Here is a 6,448-nt window from a genome sequence, read left to right as displayed (position 1 = left end):
TTTCCCTTAGTTTTTGAGAACCAAGGTATCAATCCAGTAGGAGACTACACGCAAATCGCCTAGTACCTGCACAAACAATCAAGAACCTTGCAACCAACGCGATAAAGGGGTTTCAATCCCTTCACGGCCACTTGCAAAAGTGAGATCTGATAAAGATAATAAGATAAATATTTTTGGTATTTTTGGTTGTATAGATTGGAAAATAAAGATTGCAAAGTAAATAGTAAACTAAAATTGTAGATTGGAAACTTCTATGATGTAAAGTAGACCCGGGGGCCATAGGTTTCACTAGTGGCTTCTCTCAAGATAGCATATATTATGGTGGGTGAACAAATTACTTCCGAGCAATACATAGAAAAGCGCATAGTTATGATGATATCTAAGGCAATGATCATGAATATAGGCATCACGTCCGTGTCAAGTAGACCGAAACGATTCTGCATCTACTACTATTACTCCACACATCGACCACTATCCAGCATGCATCTAGAGTATTAAGTTCATAAAAACGGAGTAACGTATTAGGCAAGATGACATGATGTAGAGGGATAAACTCAAGCAATATGATAAAAACCCCATCTTTTTATCCTCGATGGCAACAATACAATACGTGTCGTTTCCCTTTCTGTCACTGGGATCGAGCACCGCAAGATTGAACCCAAAGCTAAGCACTTCTCCCATTGCAAGAAAGATCAATCTCGTAGGGCAAACTAAACCGATAATTCGAAGAGACTTGCAAAGATATCAAATCATGCATATAAGAATTCAGAGAAGAAGCAAATAATATTCATAGATAATCAAGTTCATAAACCCACAATTCATCGGATCTCGGCAAACACACCACAAAAGAGTATTACATCGAATAGATCTCCAAGAACATCGAGGAGAACTTTGTATTGAGATCCAAAGAGAGAGAAGAAGCCATCTAGCTAATAACTATGGACCCGAAGGTCTATGGTAAACTACTCACACATCATCGGAGAGGCTATGGTGTTGATGTAGAAGCCCTCCATGACCGAATCCCCTCTGACAGATCGCCGGAAAAGGCCCCAAGATGGGATCTCACGGGTATAGAAGGTTGCGGCAGTGGAAAAGTGGTTTCGTGGGTCCCGTGGATGTTTTCAGGGTATAGGAGTATATATAGGCGAAAGAAGTAGGTTGGTAGAGCTACGAGGGGCCCACGAGGGTGGGGGCGCGCCTACCCCCCTGGGCGCGCCCTCCTGCCTCGTGGCCGCCTCGTTGCTTCCTTGACTTCGACTCCAAGTCTCCTGGATTGCCTTTGTTCCAAAAAAGATCCTCGCGAAGGTTTCATTCCGTTTGGATTCCGTTTGATATTCCTTTTCTGCAAAACACTGAAATAGGCAAAAAACAACAATTTGCACTGGGCCTTCGGTTAATAGGTTAGTCCCCAAAAAATATAAAAGAGCATATAAAGAGCATTAAACATCCAAAACAGATAATATAATAGCATGGAACAATAAAAAATTATAGATACGTTGGGGACGTATCAGCGCGGCATCCAACTGATTATTCTGGAGCGGTTGACTTTGCTCTCCACCCGTGGGATGAAGTAATGCCGAAACAGATCCACATTGGGCTTCATTCCGACAAAATTCTCACACAAATGCGCAAAAATGGCCATGGTCGCCATTGCATTCGGCGTGAAATCAAGGAGGTGGAACCCATAGAGGTTCATGATGGCCTCGAAGAACTCAGAGAAGGGGGGACAGAGGCCGCAGATGAAATAAGCGCAGAAGAAATGATAAGAGTCCGGCGGATCCTCCTTCCCCACCACATAGACAACCGACGCTCCATGCCCTTTTTCCACAGGCCTCCCCCACAGATACCCGTACCTCGCTTGAAGAACTGGGCCGCTCAAGTTCGACGGGATGAAGACGACGTCTTCACTCCGCTTCCTGCTCGGCTCCGTCCCTTTTTTGCTTCCCTCGGCGGTGGCCTCCTTCGCCGCGGATGCCTGCTTCTTCTTCTCCGCGAGTTTCTTCCCCATTCCGGTGGCGGCGTTGCGGAAGGGGGAAAATTCAATGGGAAGAGTGGTGGCGGAAGGGAGAACAGGAAGAGGAACTGCCGTTTGGCTTGCGGAGGAAGAAGGTGGGGGAGCGGGGCAAGAGACAGGTGAATCGTGCCGCTCGGATTATCCCTGCTCTTAAGGGGGGGAAGCGGGGCAGAGGCACGACGCTTCAGAAAGTTACCATTTTACCTTAACGGCAACAGTCCCACGACCCCACAACATGCAATAATTGCGCAAAATGGACGTTGGATTGACTAGTCATCATGGCGAACCAGCGTGCACAGCCATCTCTTGCCACGTGTCCATGCACTTTTGCGGCCTAACCCAACGTGCCCCGCGACACGTGTGGCTCCGGCCCTGGGGCTTATGTCAGGGAAATAAGACAGGGGCATACGTTTTCCCCTGACTCGTGCATAGACAAGCCAAGATCGAACCAAGATGTGCAAGGGATCAAGGGATTAGAAGGACCAACATGCAGATCTGAGAGACCAAGACCGAACCAGAGAAGCATATTATCGCCAAGAGAAAGGCCTCCCTTGCCGGGCAGGCGAGCTCGGCAAGCGGCAAGGCCACCCCCAGAAGCAGACAACCGAAGCACCCCGGCAGGGCTTGCCGGGGCTCACGGAAGCCAAACCACCTCACCAACCACTCGATCACGACCCATGTCGTCAATTAGTGGGTGTCAAGCCGCAAAGTTACTGAGTGGTAGTCATTCGCCACATGGCTTCCTCTCCTTACAGGAAAAAACCCACAGATGACACCCATCCTGCGACGTGTCAAGAAAGCAGGCGCGGAGCTGGCAAGATAGCTCGGCAGGCCTTGCCGGGCAATCAGTGATGTGACACTAAGCAGTGCATTTAATGCGCCCTGTCAGCCCACAGAGTTAGGTATGATAGCATTGTTTGCTATCATATCAGTGCATAATGACTACTTTGCCATTGTGGTGACCCCTTGATCTATAAAAGGAGGCTCATGGCAACCATAGAACAGGTTAGAAGGTTGGATAACTCACACCCCATACGCGCGTAGTCGCTACTGCCTAAAGGCAACCCCTGCCGGGCAAGTGTACTGCGCTCCACCACCATCTTTTCCACCATCAATCCACCAAAGCAGGAGTAGGGTTTTACGCCTCATGGCGGCCTGAACCTGGGTAAATTGCTTGTGTGATCCCTGCTGTGCTGCCCCACGCTCGTCTGCTCTTTGTGCAACCCGTCGCCCCCCTGCCGAACCAGCAAGGGGCCTCTTGGTCCCATAGGTGGCCGTGGTTTCCCGCGACAACTTGCATATTCCAACGACGGGCTTCCTCAAATTGCCCTAGGTCATCGTGAGCAAGCAAGTTGGATGCACACCCACTTAGTTTTCTTTTGAGCTTTCATAAACTTATAGCTCTAGTGCATCCGTTGCATGGCAATCCCTACTCACTCACATTGATATCAATTGATGGGCATCTCCATAGCCCGTTGATAAGCCTAGTTGTTGTGAGACTATCTCGTTCTTTTTGTCTTCTCCACAACCACCATATTCTACTCCACCTATAGTGATATGTCCATGGCTCACGCTCATGTATTGCGTGAAAGTTGAAAAGGTTTGAGAACATCAAAAGTATGAAACAATTGCTTGGCTTGTCATCGGGGTTGTGCATGATTTGAATATTTTGTGTGATGAAGATGGAGCATAGCCAGACTATATGATTTTGTAGGGATAGCTTTGTTTGGCCATGTTATTTTGAGAAGACATAATTGCCTTGTTAGTATGCTTGAAATATTATTGTTTTTATGTCAACATTAAACTTTTGTTTTGAATCTTATGGATCTGAACATTCATGCCACAATAAAAAAATTACATGGATAAATACGTTAGGTAGCATTCCACATCAAAAATTCCGTTTTTATCATTTACCTACTCAAGGACGAGCAGGAATTAAGCTTGGGGATGCTTGATACGTCTCCAACATATCTATACTTTTTGATTGTTCCATGCTATTATATTATCTATTTTGGATGCTTTATATGCATTAATATGCTATTTTATATTATTTTTGGGACTAACCTATTAACCTAGAGCCCAGTGCCAGTTTCTGTCTTTTCCTTGTTTTTGAGTTTTGCAGAAAAGGAATATCAAACGGAGTCCAAACAAGCTGGAATTTTATGGTGGTTTTTTATGGACCAGAAGAAGCCCCCGAAGCACAAGAGTTGGGCCAGAAGAGTCCCGAGTCAACGACAAGGGCGGAGGACACGCCCACTTATGTAGGGTGGAACCCTAGATGGCCGATCTTTCACGAAAGGAGCGGATCCCTATGAAGAACGTGATGAACACGAGGGGAAGCACGAGGGAAACATGAGGGGAACACGAGAGAAATCACTCAACCAACAAGAATAGATCACACATGCGCTAGATCGATGAACACAAAGGTAAGATACAAGATCCAAAGTCAACAACGGACGATACAAAGGGTAACCGGTTCTTCTCCGTGAGGAGGTCTTGATGGGGGTCTTCTCTGTGAGGAGGTCTTGAATCCAAGCTGGATCGTCTCCGTAGAGGGGCCGCGGTCTCTCTCGTGGAGTAGATCCGTAATGTATGAGCAAAGCTCTATCTCTAAATGAGCTAATCCTTTGCTAACCCTAACTAGGAGGAGGTGGGGGAGTATATATAGTCTAAGGGACGAAGGGGTACATGGGCCTCGGCCCAGATGCGCTGCACACAGGCAAACGGGGCCGGATGTCTGGGCTGGCAGGGTCCAGCTTCTGTGATGGGGCGCCGGATTTCCGGGAGCTGGGCCGGATGTCCGGCGGCTCGCGACGGGCCGGATGTCCGGGCTGACTTGGTTCAGCTTCGGGTGTCTTCTGTGATGGGCGCCGGATTTCCGGGCTGGTGCCGGATGTCCGGGCTTGCGGGAGGGGCCGGATGTTTGGGTCCTATAGCCTTTCTCTGGTTCCTCTCGTCGTGCTCCTTCATCCTTGTACTTGGGGACTTGTCCATCTTTCCGAGCATCTCCGAGAGGGTCTCCTTGGTACCTAGGCATGTGTAGTGTCCTTGCATTAGGTAGCAACCATGTCTCACATGAATGGAAATGAGAAGCATTTAGGAGCGGGTTCACCTTAGGTCCAATGGCGTAGGCTCGAGTGTACATGGGGATGATCGTAGGATGCTCCGCATCATCTCCCCTCCCTTGGGAAAGATCCGATCTCGGATCGAAATCCTCATCACCATGGAAACGGTTGTCGTGGACGGACTTGTAATTGGACGGAGTGGAAGTCATGGCGCAATCCAAGTACTCCAAGGTGTCTCCGGAGTGGTATACATGCAAAGAGAGCAAACACAAACGACACTCGGAAATACAATGGTTAGTGCACACAAAGTGTCCATCATGTAAGAATGAGTCGGTGCGGCAAGATTGTTCGTGACAAAACACATGAAGCTTATCAAGATGATAGAGAATGATATGCAAAGCGTTCATGAGAGAAAATCATACATTGTGCACACAAATGTGTTGTGAATATGATGAATGCAACCACGGTGCAAAATGATGTCATAGTGAGACGGTTTATCAATAGCATGAATATGGCAATGGATGCTCAATATGATTATGTTATCAAGCAATTGATGGTAGGCAATGCGATCATTATGTATGAATATGCCATCAAGAAATATCACGACAAATTTGCTAAGAAAGTGCTCAAGCTCATATATCATGGATGACATAGAAATACAAGATGCACCAAGGCAATCATAATGCAAGTCAATCCATGTATAAAGTGCAAACTTGTTATGGGAGTTGTTGTACCATGGCTCAATGTCATGGCACTCCTCAACTTGAAGGTCCATAGGGTCCATCTCCAATGTCGGTCCTCCATCCAATAGATGTATCATGTAGACAAGAAGAAGGAAACAACAATGAAAGAATGACCCATCCAATATGCGTAATTGAGGATGGCTCAAAGGGAAAGAGTTCACCTTGATGAGTTTGTCAAAAATGTTTTGGTTGCACATCATATACGCCTTCACGTAGCCAATATGTCTCTTGATGGTAATGCCTTGAGAATCCTTCAAAATGTAGCACCTATCATTCGAGTGGTAAGATACCAAACAAGTGTTCTCATCATTCTTATCATAAGAAAGGACAAGGTGTGGTATGGTATGAAAGCATATGATGCGAGAACAACCAAATACAATAGGTTCAATCAAACAAGCATGCATCACACGTAAGGTGTCAAAGTCTCCAAGATCAATAAGCATAGAGGCGACTATTGGAGGCAAGTGACAATAAACAAGATATATCATGTGAGAGGCATGAGCATATATGTCATCAATCCAAGAAAGTGAGTAATGGAACATGGGTGATGCAACCAAGCAAGTAATCATAGTGATCAAGTCAAGCAAGCTAGTAGTGCGAAGATGCAACGTACTAGAAGGAATCAT

The sequence above is a fragment of the Triticum aestivum genome, chromosome 2D, assembly GCF_018294505.1.
Source record: "Triticum aestivum cultivar Chinese Spring chromosome 2D, IWGSC CS RefSeq v2.1, whole genome shotgun sequence".
In the NCBI taxonomy this organism is placed as follows: Eukaryota; Viridiplantae; Streptophyta; class Magnoliopsida; order Poales; family Poaceae; genus Triticum; species Triticum aestivum.
This window is presented reverse-complemented; position numbering follows the sequence as displayed.